Consider the following 16,449-nt stretch of genomic DNA (forward strand, 5'->3'; position numbering starts at 1 on the left):
AGAACGTCGTGAGAAGAGGATAATATGTCTACGATGTGATCATGGGGGTAAAGAGATATCTGAGTTGTGAGTTTGGTAAACATTTAAGACAATGTGAAAATTGTTTCACAACTCATGCCACCTGGAACACCATAGTGTGATGGTGCGTCCGAACGTCATAGTCGCGCCCTATTTAATATGGTGCATACTATGATGTCTCTTATCGAATTACCACTATCGTTTTTGGGTTAGGAATTAGAGATAACCACATTCAATTTATGTAGAGCACCACGTAATTACATTGAGATGACACCGAATGAACTATGGTTTGGAGAAACCTAAGTTGTCGTTTCTTGAAAGTTTGGGGTTGCAATGCTTATGTGAAAAAATTTCAGCATGATAAGGTCGAACCCAAAACAGATAAATGCATCTTCATAGGACACCCCAAACAGTTGGGAATACCTCCTATCTCAGATCTAAAAGCAAATTGTTTGTTTCCAGAAAAGGGTCCTTTCTCGAGGAAGAGTTTCTCTTAGAAGAATTGAGTGGGGGATGGTGGAACTTGATGAGGTTATTGAACCATCACTTCAACCTGAGAGTAGAAGGGCGCAGGAAATTGTTCATGTGGCTCCTACACTAGTTGAAGTGGAAGCTGATGATGGTGATCATAAAGCATCGGATCAAGTTACTACCAATCGTCGTAGGTCAACAAGGACGCGTGCTGCTCTAGAGTGGTACAGTAATCCTGTCTTGGAGGTCATGTTCTTGGACAACAATGAACCTACGAGCTATGAGAAGCGATGGTGGGCCCGGGTTCCGACGAATGGTTGAAGACCATGAAATCCGAGATAGGATCCATGTATGAAAACAAAGTGTAGACTTTGGAAGAACTACATGACGGTCATAAGGATATTAAGTAGAAGTGGATCTTTAAAAGGAAGACAGACGGTGATGGTAAAATGTTACCATTAAGAAAGCTTGACTTGTCGTAAAGATGTTTCAGACAAGTTCAAGGAGTTGACTATGATGAGACTTCATCACCCGTAGCGATGTTAAATTCTGTTGGAATTATGTTAGTAGTTGATGCATTGTTTATTATGAAATCTTGCAGATAGGAAGTCAAAACATTGTTTCCTCGACGGTTTCCTTGAGGAAAGGTTGTATGTGATACAACCAGAAGGTTTTTTGATCCTAAGGATGCTAACAAGTATGCAAGCTCCAGCGATCCTTTTATGGACTGGATCAAGCATCTCGGAGTTAGAATATACGCTTTGATGAGATGATCAAAGCTTATGGGTTTATACAAGGTTTATGAGAAACTTGTATTTCCAAGAAAGTGAGTGGGAGCACTATAGAATTTCTGATGAGTGTATGTGGTTGACATATTGTTGATCGGCAATGATGTAGAATTTCTGGAAAGCATATATGGTTGTTTGAAAAGTGTTTTTCAAAGGAAATCTTGAATTAAGCCTACTTGAATGTTGAGCATCAAGATCTATGGAGATAGATCAAGGCGCTTGATAAAAACTTTTGATGAATACATACCTTGACAAGTTTTTGAAGGGGTTCAAAATGGACCAGCCAAAGAAGGTGTTCTTGACTGTATTGAAGGTGTGAATTTGAGTAAGACTGAAAACACGACCACGGCAGAAGAAAGAGAAAGGACGAAGGTTGTCCCCTATGCCTTAGTCATAGGCTCTAAAGTATGCATGTTGTGTACCGCACCTGATGAGTACCTTGCCATGACTTTGTCAAGGGGTACAAGAATGATCCAGGAATGGATCACTAGACAACGGTCAAAGTTATCCTTAGTAACTAGTGGACTATGGAATTTTTCTCGATTATGGAGGTGATAAAAGAGTTTATTGCGAAGGGTTGTGTCGATGCAAGCTTTGAAACTAATATGGATAACTCTAAGTAGTAAACATATAGTGGAGCAGTCGTTTGGAATTGTTCCAAGTGAAGCGTGGTAGAAGGATCTACACTATGACATAGAGATTTGTGAAGTACACATGGATTTGAATGTTTTGGACCCGTTGACTAAAACCTCTCCCACAAGCAAGACATGATCAAACCCCAGAACTGTATGGGTGTTATATTCATTGCAATCACATAGTGATGTGAACTAGATTATTGACTGTACTGCAAGTGGGAGACTGTTGGAAATATGCCCTAGAGGCAATAATAAATGGGTTATTATTATATTTCCTTGTTCATGATAATAGTTTATTATCGATGCTATAATTGTATTGATTGGAAACTCGGATACATGTGTGGGTACATAGACAAAACACTGTCCCTAGTAAGCCTCTAGTTGACTATCTCGTTGATCAAAGATGGTTGAGGTTTCCTAGCCATAGACAAGTGTTGTCACTTGATAATGGGATCATGTCAATTAGGAGAATGATGTGATGGAAAAGACCCAAACTATGAACGTAGCATGTGATCGTGTTATATTATTGCTACTATTTTCTACATGTCAATTATATATTCCTATGACCATGAGATCATGTAACTCACTCACACCGGAGGAATGCCTTGTGTGTATCAAAACATTGCAATGTAAGTGGGTGACTATAAAGGTGCTCTACAGGTATTTCCGAAGGTGTCTATTGAGTTAGTATTGATCAAGACTCGGATTTTCACTCTGTATGACGGAGAGGTATCTCGGGGCCGACTCGGTATACAACATCATAACAAGCCTTGCAAGCAATGTGACTAAAGACTTAGCCATGGGATTTTGTATAACAGAACGAGTAAAGAGACTTGCCAGTAACGAGATTGAAATAGGTATAGAGATACCGACGATCGAATCTCGGGAAAGTAACATACAGAAGGACAAAGGGTATGTTATACGGGATTTAACTAAATACTTGACATCGCGGTTCAACCAATAAAGATCTTCATAGAATATGTAGGATCCAATATGGACATCAAGGTCCCGCTATTGGCTATTGACCGGCGAGTGTCTCAGTCATGTCTGCATAGTTCTCGAACCCGCGGGGTCTGCACACTTAATGTCCGGTGACGTTTCGGTATAGTTGAGTTATTGACATTGGTAACCGAATGTTGATCAGAGTCTTGGACGTCTCATGAGGGTTTTCAAAATGGTCGGAGACGAAGATTGATATATAGGAAAGTATCCCATTTGGCTTCAGAAGGATTTCGGGCATTACAGGTAAAGTACCGGGAGTGAAAAATGGTTTTGGAGTTCCACCGGGAGGGGGCCACCCACCCGGGAGGGGACCAAACAGGCCCCAAGGGTGGCGCACCCATCGCCCTGGTGGGGCTGGTGGCCAGCCCAAGTGGGCCTATTCGGCCAAGGGAAGAAGGAAAGAGAGGTGGGGGCCAAACCGAATTAAGGAAGGGGGACTCCTCCTCCAATTTGTATTGGAGTAGGACTCCTCCTATCCTTCTTGTTGCACCGACTAAGTCCCTAGGGTGCCACCCTCCCTCCCTAGGTCGGCCAAATCTACTACATATAGTAGAGGGTAGAGAGTCTTTTTGCACCTCAAGCCACGGCATAGCCCTTGATACGTCTCCAACGTATCAATAATTTATGAAGTATCCATGCCATGTTTACAATAATTCTATATGGTTTTGGTATGATTTTATTAGAACTAACCCGTACTGGAGCTGTTTTCAGCAAAACTCCCATGTTGTCGTTTTTGTGCAGAAATAAAAGTTCTCGGAATGGGCTCAAAATCTACGGAGAATATTTTTGGAAAATCCGAATATCAGTTAGACATAATTACAGCAACAAGGTCAAACAGAGTTCGTAAAAGTTTTTCTTTTGTCTCTTTCAGTTTGTCAACTGAATTGCTTGAGGACAAGCATGGCTTTAAGCTTGGGGGAGTTGATACGTCTCCATCGTATTTACTTTTCCAAACTCTTTTGCCCTTGTTTTGGACTCTAATTTGCATGATTTGAATGGAACTAACCCGGACTAACGCTCTATTCAGCAGAATTGTCATGGTGTTCTTTTTGCACAGAAATAAAAGTTCTCGAAATGACGTGGAAATTTACGAGGATTTTTTTGGAATATATAAAAAATACTGGCACAAGAATTACCTGGAGGGACGGAGTCAGGAGCCCACAAGCCCAGGAGGCGGAGGGCCCCCCTGGCCGCGCCTGGCAGGCTTGTGAGGCAGTCGTGGCTCCGCCGCCTCCAACTCCAGCTCTATATAGTCTCTCTCACCCAGAAAAAATTAAGAGAGAAGAGTTCATTGCATTTTACGATACGGAGCCGCCGCCACCACCTGTTCTTCCTCTGGAGGGCAGATCTGGAGTCCGTTCTGGGCTCCGGAGAGGGGGAATCGACGCCGTCGTCATCATCAACCATCCTTCATCGCCAATTCCATTATGCCCTTCACCGTTCGTGAGTAAGAGATCTATCATGTAATCGAGTTAGTTTTGATGGGGTTTGATCCCTAGTATCCACTATGTTCTGAGATTGATGTTGCTACTACTTTTCTATGCTTAATGCTTGTCATTAGGGCCCGAGTGCCATGATTTCAGATTAGAATGTATTATGTTTTCATCAATATATGTGTGTTCTTGATCCGATCTTGCAAGTTGTAGTCACCTACTATGTGTTATGACCCAGCAACCCCAGAGTGACAATAGTCTGTACCACTCCCGGAGATGACCATAGTATGAGGACTTCATGTATTCACTAAGTGCTAATGCTTTGTTCCGGTTCTCTATTAAAAGGAGACCTTAATATCCCTTAGTTTCCATTAGGACCCCGCTGCCGTGGGAGGGATGGACAATAGATGTCATGCAAGTTCTTTTCCATAAGCACGTATGACTATATACGGAATACATGCCTACATTACATTGATGAACTGGAGCTAGTTACAAATCACCCCATGTTATAATTGTTACATGGTAAATGTCACCCGACATAATTATCCATCACCGATCGAATGCCTACGAGCTTTTCCTACTGTCACTGCTCCTACTGTTACCGCTACTGCTGTCACTACTGCTACTGTTAGTGTTGCTACCATTACTATCGCGCTACTTTGCTACTGAAACTTTGCTGCATATACTAAGTCTTTCAGGTGTGGTTGAATTAACAAATCAACTGCTAATACTCGAGAATATTCTTTCGCTTCCCCTTGTGTCGAATCAACAAATTTGGGTTGAATACTCTACCCTCGAAAACTGTTGCGATCCCCTATACTTGTGGGTTACCAACACTATTTTCTGGCGCCGTTGCCGGGGAGGCCTAGCTCTATTCTCTGAGTCACTTGGGATTTACGTTTGTTGATCACTATGAGGAATCCGAGAGATCCAAAATCTAAAGTCTTGCCCTCAACTACGAGGACAGGTAAGGAACTGTCATCTAGCTCTACACTTGATTCACCTTCAGTTATGAGTAAGTTTGCGGCACCACCACCTACCAGAAATTCTGATGTGTCGCCTGTGCTTGATGATGCTACTTCTGCTATCCATGATGCTTATGATTACGCTCTGCTCGATACTGCTTTGCCACTGGGTGCATTTCTTGATGCACAAATTGCTAGAGTTGCTGCTGAATGTGATGATACTTCTGAAACTGCTGAAATTATTGAAGTAGAACCTCCTGTTTCACCTGTTAGAACTAGCTCTCCTAGATATGAACTGCCTAATATACCTGAGGGTTATGTTATGGAGGGAGAGGTAGCTGAAGACTTTCTTGCTTGTAAGGATAGCTATGATCCTGAGAATTTATTGCGCAAGTGGAAAGAATGTTTGGGAACCGCCTATAATGTATATAGCATGGAAGATACCGAGATCTCTCGGTTGTTATACTGACAATGAAAGCATACCGCTCAAAATTATTATTCATCTCTGTTTTAAAAGCTTGAACTCTGGCACCTATGCAAATCAATGCTTCCCTCTGCGAAGGGCATATCTTTTACTTTCTAGTACTTACCTTTATGCAAGAGTCATGGTGATCTTCACCACTTCCTATATTTTGCCTTTTTCTCTTGGAAATCATCATGTGGTGGGGAAAGATCCAAGCATATATGGCCATTCAATTATATTTGATCATGAATTATTATTGTTAACAATTATCTATATGATAAATAAGTTGGGAGGCGAAACTTTCAGCCCCTAACTTTCTCTGTGTTCGACGGATGCCATTTTCTCTAAAAATATGCTTCGAGTGTTAGCAATCATGGAAGACTATATGATAGTTGAGTTTATGGAATTTTTTAAATCAAAAGCTCTTACATAGACCCTTCCTGAAAATAAGATGAATTGCAATTGTTTGGTGACTGAAAGCATAGTTTGTTAGTTTTCAAGAAACTTTATGGTATATACTTTAACATGTGAATAGCTTACTACTTGATCGTGAGAAGTTTTATGAGATGAGCTATTGTTTATGATACATAATGATGCTAGAAAAACGTGATTGAAATTATCATTGATCAAACTTGTGCACCTACTAGCATTCACACTTCATAAATTATTTATTTTATCATTTACCTACTCGAGGACGAGCCGGAATTAAGCTTGGGGATGCTGATACGTCTCCAATGTATCTGTAATTTATGAAGTATTCATGTCATGTTTAAAATAATTCTATATGATTTTGGTATGATTTTATTAGAACTAACCCGGACTGACACTGTTTTCAGTAGAACTACCATGGTGTCGTTCTTGTGCAGAAATAAAAGTTCTCGAAATGGGCTGAAAATCTATGTTGAATATTTTTGGAAAATATAAAAAATATTGGAGCACAGAGCTGGGCCAGGAAGTTGATGAGGAGGTCACAAGCCTCCTAGGCGCAGCCACCCCCTAGGTCGTGCCCCTGTGGCTTGTGGACTCCTCGAGAGTCCCCTTGACGTGAGGCCGACGCCAAAAATTTCTATAAATCCCAAAACCCCGAGAAAGAAACCTAGATCAGGAGTTTCGCCGCCTTAAGCCTCCACAACCATGAAAAACCAATCGGGAGCCCGTTTCGGCAACCTGCCGGAGGGGGAAACCATCACCGGAGGCCATCTTCATCATCCCGGCGGTCTTCATGACAAGGAGGGAGTAGTTCACCCTCGGGGCTGAGGGTATCTACGAGTAGCTATGTGTTTAATCTCTCTCTTTCGTGTTCTTGAGATGGCATGGTCTTGATGTATCGTGAGCTTTATTAATATAGATGAATCATATGGAGTTTTCCCCTCTCTATGTTCTTGTGATGACTTGAGTTTTCCCTTTGAAGTTTTCTTATCGGATTGAGTATTTAAGGATTTGAGAACGCTTGGTGTATGTCTTGCGATGGGATATTCATGGTGACAATGGGATGTTCTATTGATCCACTTGATGTATGTTTTGATGATCAACTTGCGGGTTCCGTGGCCTTGGGCATATATGCATAGGGGTTGGCACATGTTGTCGTCTTGACTCTCCGATAGAAACTTTGGGGCACTCTTAGAAGTTCTTTGTGTTGGATTGAACATGATGAATCTGAAATTGTGTGATGCATATCGTATAATCAAGACCATGGGTACTTGTGGTGACATTGGAGTATCTAGGTGACATTAGAGTTTTGGTTGATGTGTGTCTTAAGGTGTTATTTTAGTACGAACTCTAGGGTTGTTCGTGACACTTATAGGGATAGCTCATAAGATTGATCAGAAAAGATAACTTTGAGGTGGTTTTGTATCCTACAATAATTTCTTCGTTAGTTCTCCGCTATTTATGGCTTTGGAGTGTACTCTTTCTCGCACAAGAGGTATTTAGATATGATTCAACTATGTTAGTATTGTTGAGAGAACTTGCTGTTGGGGAACGTTGCATGGGAAACAAAAAAAATCCTACGCACACAAAGACCTATCATGGTGATGATCATCTACAAGAGGGAGATCGGATCTACATACGCTTGTAGATCGCTAAGAGGGAAGCATTAAGAAACGCGGTTGATGTAGTGGAACGTCTTCGCGATCCAAATCTCCGTCGTCCCACAATCCGTCACGATCTAGCACCGAACAGATGGCACCTCTGTCGTGGGAATAAACTTGACAGTAGAGGTGTAGGGTACAAATGGAGAGGGCAGAGTCCTAGCTACGGCAAGATTGTACGCAAGATGTATGAGTTTAGGCCCCTCTCTTGGAGGTAACAACCCTACGTCTCAGGTGCTCGGGAGCTCTTGTAGGGTGGTTTTGTGTAATACAAGGGGTGCGAACCCTTGTGCCAGAGGGGAGGGGTGGCTTATATAGAGTGCACCACCTCTCCTCAATACCTCAGCATCTAAGGGCTCGATCAATATGAGTTAAAGATATACGTTACTGATAACGTAAGTGGGTAATAAATGATACTAAAGACCATTGGTTGAACGTATGTCCATTGGCCATCGTGGGTGACTCTTGATCTTCAGTTCGACTAGAATCCTTCCGAGTGCATTTGGGTTGTCGAGTGGATGTAAATTTAATCCGAGTGCCTTCGCACCGAGTGACTTTTAAGTAGCGTCTTTCATCCAGTCGGTGTCTTGTGTCTGACCTTTGGCCTAATAATGAGGTTCCCTTGGGTAGGACATTTAGGTCAGGCCTATGACCCTACCCTAGGTACATGTCCCCATCATTAGCCCCTGAATGGATCAGGGTCCAAGTGAGGAAGGGGTCGTCGTGAGTTCTTGTCGAGTCATTCTGATCTTGGTCCTTTTCCTGGGATTGACAAAACTTTGGGTCGACTCAAATCTTCATCATTCGCCTTGATCGATTCTATTGTGAAGTTTGCCCGAGTGGTTTCAGATGCTTGGGCTTACTCCGAGTTACTACTAGGATCTTTTGATATGACTGATCACTGCGGCAGGTTTGGATCTTTCGTGATTCGAAATTTTGGTTTCCGCGTACCTCGTGGTGATGACGCAACTGTCAGGCAAGTGGAGCAACGATGCCTCGATTATTGTGTCGTCATCATCGCCACGCGTCACGTCTCCACTGACAGCGGGATATGTTGAGATCTGGAGGTCCCACCAGTCGGTGACTGAGTCGGTTGCTTATATAAATGCAACCGTGGCTAGGGTTACGGTTGCGCCTTGATCTTTTCTTGCTCTTATTCCTCCTTATACTCGCCAGCCTTGCTCAATCTTCTCCCCGCCTCCACAGCCATGACGAAAGGCAAGACGTCCAACCTTGAGCGCGCCAAGAAGGGCGGCAAGGCGAAAAAGCCGGTCGGGCCGCATTGCCGCCAGGGGTGGATACAGAGGGTTTTCTCCTGTCCACTGTGATGAGGGAGGATGTTTTGGATCTTGTGGAATACGGGATGGTGGCAGAGAAATCATGGAGACTGTCGGAGGGGGAGCTTGAACCAGCACCTCGTGAGGGGTAACTGGTCCTCCTCACCACTCATGTCGAGCGAGGTTTTTTTCTACCTCCACATCCTTTCCTTCGCGGTTTTCTCTTCTATTTCGGGATTCAACTCCACCATCTCCCTCCCAACAATGTCGCATACCTCTGTGCATTCATCATCTAGTGTGAGTGCTTGTTGGGCTGCCCTCCTCATTGGGGTTTGTTCAAGAAAATATTTACTGCCCGATCTCAGACAGTGAAGAAAGCGAATCCTGGGGACACCCGGACCAACGTTATCCAGTTGTGCGGTGGCATGGGAATTGAGAAGAGGAATAGGAGTACCTATCCTCCAATGACTCTCCTTGAATCAGTTAGGAACTGGCAGGCATCATGGTTCTACTCCAATCATATGGCATCTCCAAACATGTTGACTTGCCTTCCCCCCTTTACCTTAGATAGTCCAACTGCCCCTAGGATATTGACCATATTTGAGGATGAAAAGGCAGAAGTGAAGATGTTGGCGGGTGAAGTGATCAACTTGGTCAGAAACAGGCTGACTGGTTTGGACCTACTGGAGATGTTTCTCAGTCGACGCATCCAACCTCTTCAAGCAAGGGACCATCCCATTTGGCATTACACTGGTTCTGAAGACTCCACTCCGTCGCACCCAGAGGAAGTCGATGAGTGTCACATCCCTAGAATTCTTATTGTTGTTTAGCAAGATTGTGCTCATGTTTTATTTTTGGATTGAAAATGAAATAAGGATTTAAAGAAACCCTAGAACCTCACCTTGATTAAACAAATTTAAATAGTGTGTGATTTCAATAACCCAAAATGGCCTTCATAAAAGCCCACCCTTTTTGATAAATATTGGAAACAATATTACACGGGTGGATATTATTTTCAAAATACTTTTGGCGTTTTAATTAAACCACAAAATCCACTGGTAATACCCAAATAATTGGTTTTAAATATTTCAAAATATTATAAAATTCTAAAACATTTTTGTGGATTTGGAAATATTTCAAATAACACCCCACAATTATATTCCCTATACTAGGAATAGTCTGGAGCCAAAAAAATTAAATGAAACAAATGATTAGAATTGTAAACAGAATAGAAATAAAGAAAAAAAGGAAGAATAACGTATCTAACATTCACCTGGCCTAGCCCACCAGGGGCAGGGTCATCTTCTTCCTCACCCTACTAGCAGAGGAGAGACTAAGCGGCGGCCTCCTCCACCTCCTGCTTTGTCGTGTCGCCCTCCGACACTCCCAGGCCAGCGCGATGAGGGGAATGAAACCCCCAGGGACTCCCTTATCATCTCCCTCTCCCCATTTCTCCTCTCCCCTTCGGTTCCTTCCTCTCCTCTTCCTGCCGCCATTGGAGGACCTTGAGCTTGAGGCAACCAAGCTCTTCGGTCACTGCATCGCTTCCCCGAGCATCTCTGTAAGTGCATCTAGTGCCCCTTAGTGATTTTGGTGGTTTGAAGACTTATAGGTTAAGTATCTAATGTGTTTATAAGTGTACACAGGATCTATAAGTCATTGAGGAGTTTGAGATATTTGAAGAATATCGACCCCTAAAAATATATGTCTTCAGTTGAAGAAATTGGTCTGAAGCTGAAGAAATGAATCGCGAAGAAATTGCGATGAAATTGATATTCCTCTGAAGAAATTGAAGCATGAAGATTTACGTTTTCTGTTTTACTTTCTTCGCATTTGATGAATAGGAACACCGTACTGTTAAAGAGGGTCAAAGTAACGCTATGGAATGAATTTCCTCATGATGCTCAACCCAAGCCAAATCCTATCAAAAGCCTCAAGTGGGGAATATGAGTAACATGAGGACTCTCACAGTTGAGAGTCCCGGCCGTTTCGATAAGCCACGCCAAGTCACTGATCTTATCCACTCCAACGGTCATATTATTTAAGGGCATTAATGTCAAATCATGTCGGGATGCTCCCAGGCTATAAATAGCCGCCCCCCACAACCACTAGCTGGTTGGCTGCTCGGTTAGAAACTGACACTTGTCATAAGAGCAACCCAATACCTCAGAGCTTTCGAGAGTAAATCATCAGTGAGGAAATACACCACCCACCGAAACCACAAACCAAACCTAGTGATTGAGCATCACTGAAGAAGTTGTTCCTGTGTGGGACTGAAGCCTTTTACCTTTGAGGACTGTGCATCCTCCAGACGGTTAGGCGTCATGGTCTAGAGCAATCCAGCAGTCAATTGTGGATCGCCGGGTGACCGAGTTTGTGAGGGTTTGGAAGTCTGTCCTGAAGACTTACCACGAGTGTTGGGCGAGGACTGTGTGTCCTTAGCTCAAGGAGAATACGGTAGGGACTGTGTGTCCCGGGACTGGGTGTCCTTTTGGTTTAAATACCAAGCCGCTCCAAACCAGATGTACAACTGTCACAGCAGTTGGAACTGGGTCATCAACAACAGTCTTCACTAAGAATCGGGTTCTAATTCCTCAACTCTTTACATTCTCTGTATTATGTGTTGATGACATTCACAGTGACTGTTTGAAGAATTTGCTGAAGACTTTCTCTGAATTTCCTCAACCCCAAATTCTTCACTTGAGTTAATCATCATCTGTATTCTGCGTGCCTGCTTGCTATGCAATCTGTTTTCATAATCTACACTCTGTAATACTGCTATTGTGAACGATTGCACAACTGATCCTTAACTGTTTCCGCTGTAAGTTAGTCATCAGTGAGGAATTTCCTCAAAAGGAATTTCCTGAGTGATGAAATTCTAAAAATCTCCTATTCACCCCCCCTCTAGTCGATATAACGCACTTTCAATTGGTATCAGAGCAAGGTACTCCCTTGTTCTGTGTGATTTTGGTTTAACCACCTGGAGTTTTAGTTATGTCGACTGCAGGCATGTTCAAGGTGACTGCACCATGTCCCACCTACGAAGGGAAGAACTTTCCTTTCTGGAAGAACAAAATGCAACTGCATCTGCAAGCAATTGACAATGATCTCTGGTATATTGTGGAAAATGGTGTTCCCCTCGTTTCTGCCAGTGTCACTGCAGCTGATGTGAAGAGATTTAAGCAACTCGATTCTCAAGCGAAGAACATCATCTGTGGCTATTTGAGCCCAGGTCAGTTTGGAAGAGTAAGTGCTTTGGGATCTGCAACACTGATCTGGGAGAGATTGTGCAAGGTAAATGAAGGGGTATCAACCCAGCGTGACTCTCGTGTTGATATTCTTCGCAATCTCTTCAATCGCTTCAAGAGACATGACAATGAATGCTGCCAAGACACCTTTGATCGCCTCACTGATATATCAAATGAACTGCAAGCACTGGGAGCTCGAGACATCACTGATCACGAAGTTGTGAAGAAACTGCTGAGATCCTTGGATCCTTCATTTGACACTCTAGTTCTGATGATTCAAGAAAGACCAGACTACAAGATGCTAGATCCAGCTGATATTCTTGAAAGGCTAAATACTCATGAATTCCAGCAAGAAGAAAAGAGAGATTTATATGGACCAAGCTATTCCAGACCACGAGCACTGAAGGCTAGAGCAATTTCCTCATCTGAAGAAGAAACAGATGACAGCAGTTGTGACCCTGAAGAATTTGGACAGGAGCTTGCAATGCTTGTGAGGAAATTCCAGAGATTTACACGACGAGGCCAGTTCGGTAAATCATCAAGAAGGGACATGAGGAAATCAGAATCTGCATCTGAGGACTACAAGAAACGGACCTGTCACAAGTGCAAGAAATCAGGTCATTACATTGCTGATTGTCCTCGCTGGGTAAAGGAATCAAAGAAGAAGAAATACAAGGATGACAGTTCTGATGACTCAAGGAAGAAGAAGAAATCCTCAAAATACTCATCTTCAAAGTCCTCCTCACACAAGAAGACTAGCTTCAGAAAGGCTCGGGCACTTATTGGCAAGGAAATGGATTCCGAGGCAGAATCAGAAGAATGTGATGAAGAAGGCTCTGGAGAAGATTCAGAATCCGGACAGGCTAGTCTTGCACTAGCAACCAATTTCGTCAGCAAGTCAATCTTCAATCTTGAAGAAAATGAGTGCACCATCCATACTGATGACTATGCTGATGACTTCGCTCCAACCTATTGCTTCATGGCAAAAGGTTCAAAGGTATCACATAATGCCTCCTCCTCTGATTCAAGTGACTATGAACATGATGATTACAAAAAACCCAGTTACAGTAAACTTGCCATCATTGCCACTAAACAACAAACTGCTCTGGAAAAGCTTCAAAAACTGCTAGACAAAAGTGATGATCTGTTGAATGAAGAAATGAATCTTAATCAAATCCTCGCTGATGACATGAAAAATCTTCAGTCTAGATTTGATATTCTTCAGGATCGTTATGATACACTCCTCACTGATCATGAGAAGCTTTCCAACGAATTTCTTCAAAGGAAGCTTGATCTTGAGAAGCTGAGGATGTCTTATGATGATCTTCGTATGGAAAATGATTCATTACTAGCTCAACAGATCAGCGCTAGTCAAGTTGAATTTATTCCTCCATGTCTTAAATGCATTGATCGTGAAACTGCTAATTCTTCACCAGAATCTTCAAATGCTACCACTGCTACAAATTCTTCAACTGCACCTGTTGTGTCTATTTCCTCACTTGAGGAAAACACAAATGTCACTGATGAAAATGCAGGGTTGAAGGAATTGTACGTGACAGGCATGTACAAAAGCCTCAAAGGACATCAAATCCTTTGTGATGTGCTCAAAAAGCAGATCTTGAACAGGAACCCGAGGAAAGAAGGAATTGCCTTTGAGAGGAAATTGAATGCTGATGGATCTTATTGGAAACCTGAGCAGTATCCCAAAACCTCATGGGTTGCTGCTATTGGGCCTCCTTTTGATCCATCTAATCTAACTCGCTTCTCATGTGAATTATCCTATTCCTCGGATGAGTCATTTGATTCCAACTATAAACTGTTCAAAAATCAATCTGGTGAAGTATTTGCTCGATATGTTGGAACTAACTGCAGGAATGGCCCTCCTCTGAGGAAAATCTGGGTTCCCAAAAGTTGTCTTGAAAATCTTCAAGTGAATGTCCTCATGACATCACCTCTGAAGAATCTGAACCCCAGATCAAAATCCTCAGGAGGACCAAAGTCTTCAAGAGGATCAAAATCCTCAACTGGTCAAAACTATGCTCGTACCCATGCTTCTGCGTCTAACATGCAGGGAAACTACAAGGAATATGATTATGAGCGCTACTCCTCAAATCACTATGTCCGTAAATCCTCAAACCAGTTCTCTGCATACTCATATGAGTACTTTAACCCCCCTACTGTTAAGAGAAGTGCATTAGCTTCAATGCAACCTTTCTCATATGATGCTCGCAGGATGTTGAACGCTTTGCCACCCCTTCAGATGTGGGTGGTGAAGAAATCAAACTAATCACTTCTGCAGGCCAGGTCTCCAGATAAAAATCATCATCTGAAGAATTTGCTGGAGACCTAAGGAAATGCTTGATAGGACGCAAGCGAATGATTGATGAAATAGAAATATTTCACACGTCCTTACATTTCTGTTATGATGAAATTACTAAACTGATGAAATTAGTATCATATTCTTCAAACTTGAAGCATATGAGATGGTAAGCTGTACTAATTCATCTGCAGGATGACAAACCCAAAAATACTGAGTGGGTTCTCGATAGTGGCTGCACACATCACATGACTGGTGATAAAAGCCTACTGATGAATATGCCACTAACTCCATCACCTCTGAAGCAAATCACATATGCTGATAAAGGTAAAAGCAAGGTATTGGGACTTGGCAAAGTAGCTATTTCCAAGGATAGGAATATGGACAAAGTGATGCTTGTTGAATCCCTTGGTTTTAACCTCATGTCAGTCTCAATGCTTTGTGATCTTGATATGATTGTTATCTTTGGTAGATATAGATGTGTAGTCATCATGGAATCTGACAGATCCAAAGTCTTCGAAGGTGTAAGAAGAGGGGATTTGTACATTGTTGACTTCTCTACAGGTCCTCAACCAGCCACTTGCTTACTAGCAAAAACCTCGGAAGGATGGCTGTGGCACAGAAGACTAGGTCATGCAGGCATGAGGAATTTGCACACACTTGCAAAGAAGAAGCATGTCATTGGCATCGAATCAGTCAAATTCCTCAAGGATCATCTCTGCGGTGCTTGTGAATCTGGGAAAATGACGAGATCCAAGCATCCCTCCAAAACCATCATGACCACTACCCGTCCATTTGAATTGCTTCATATGGATTTGTTTGGACCTACTCACTATGCAACACTAACCAATGCAGCATCTCTATATGGCTTTGTCATAGTTGATGATTATTCCAGATACACTTGGGTGCATATCATAGTGTATAAAACTGAAGTGCAGGAAATCTTCAAACGATTTTCTTCAAGGGCCTCGACGAACTTCGGCATCAAGATCAAACATATTAGGAGTGATAATGGAACCGAGTTCAAAAACACTGCTCTTGATGATTATCTTGATGAACTTGGTATTACTCACGAATTGTCTGCTCCTTATACTCCTCAGCAGAATGGTGTTGTCGAAAGAAAGAACAGGACTCTGGTTGAAATGGCAAGAACTATGCTTGAAGAATATCAGACTCCTCGTCGCTTCTCGCCTAAAGCAATCAACACTGCATGCCATATCATCAACAGGGTATATCTTCACAAATTCCTCAAGAAAACCTCATATGAAGTCCTCACTGAGAAGAAACCCAATGTAAGTTATTTCAAAGTCTTCGGTGTAAAATGCTGGATTAGAGATCCTCACCATAGCTCAAAATTTGCACCTAAGGCACATGAAGGTTTTATGCTCGGTTATGGAAAGGACTCGCACACCTACAAATTCTTCAACAACTATCACAACAAAGTTGTTGAGACTGTAGATGTGCGGTTCGATGAAACTAATGGCTCGCAAAGAGAGCAATTGCCTTCTGATCCAGATAAACTGTCCCCTAAGGAAACGATAAAGCTTAAGCCTACTGAAGACATTGTTCCCACTGAGGAAATTGAAGAAGAAATAATCCCTATCGCTGACAGAAACCAAGAAGATGCTCCTGAGGAAATTGCAACAACACCACTTCCTCAGCCCAGACAAAATCCTCAACCAGCTCATCCGAGGATTGCAAATGAAGTAGAACTTGACAAAATCCTCAACGACATCAACGCG

Source organism: Hordeum vulgare, chromosome 5H (genome assembly GCF_904849725.1).
Source record: "Hordeum vulgare subsp. vulgare chromosome 5H, MorexV3_pseudomolecules_assembly, whole genome shotgun sequence".
In the NCBI taxonomy this organism is placed as follows: Eukaryota; Viridiplantae; Streptophyta; class Magnoliopsida; order Poales; family Poaceae; genus Hordeum; species Hordeum vulgare.